This window comes from Eulemur rufifrons, unplaced genomic scaffold, assembly GCF_041146395.1.
Source record: "Eulemur rufifrons isolate Redbay unplaced genomic scaffold, OSU_ERuf_1 scaffold_97, whole genome shotgun sequence".
In the NCBI taxonomy this organism is placed as follows: domain Eukaryota; kingdom Metazoa; phylum Chordata; class Mammalia; order Primates; family Lemuridae; genus Eulemur; species Eulemur rufifrons.
The window spans coordinates 275,773-276,458 of NW_027182879.1; positions in this window are offsets into that span (position 1 = coordinate 275,773).

Genomic DNA, 686 nt, shown 5'->3' on the forward strand with positions numbered 1-686 from the left:
AAGATTAGCATTATGGTTAGTGTTAAAGGTTAGTGTGAGGGTAAAAGTTTAGGGTTAAGTTTAAGGGCTAGGGTTAGGGGTTAGTGTTAGGGTTAAGGGGTCTTGTTAGGTTTAGGGTTACAGTTAAGTGTTATGGTTAGTGTTAGGGGTTACGGTTAGGCTTAGGGTTCATGGTTAGTGTAACATTTAGGGGTTAGGGCTACGGTTAAATGATAGTGTTAGAGTTAAGGCTTAGGCTTTGGGTAAAGGTTTAGGGATAGGTTTACGGGTTAGGGTTGGTGTCAGGGTTAAATGTTAGGGTGAGAGTTAACAGTTATGGTTAGGGTTATTGGTTAGGGGTTGTGTTTATGCTTAGGGCACGTGCCTTGTCTGCACTAGGCGGAGAGGTTAGGGGGCTAGCATATTCGCCGGGAAATCACTCTATCGTATGCTGGGTATTGGCCCCTGGGTTTCATGCTGGACACAGTGGCAGGGCCTCCTTTCACACATGGCATGGGAGGATTATAGGCTTTCTAAACTCTGAGAAAGAAAAAGTCTGAGAATTAGATTTAGGGTTAGGATTATGGTTAGAATTAGGGATGAAGTTTAGTGTTAAGGTGATGCCTTAGGGTTAGGGGTTAGGTTTAGGGTCAGAGTTAAAGGTTAGTGTTAGGTTTAACAGTTACAGTTAGGTTTAGCGTTAAGGT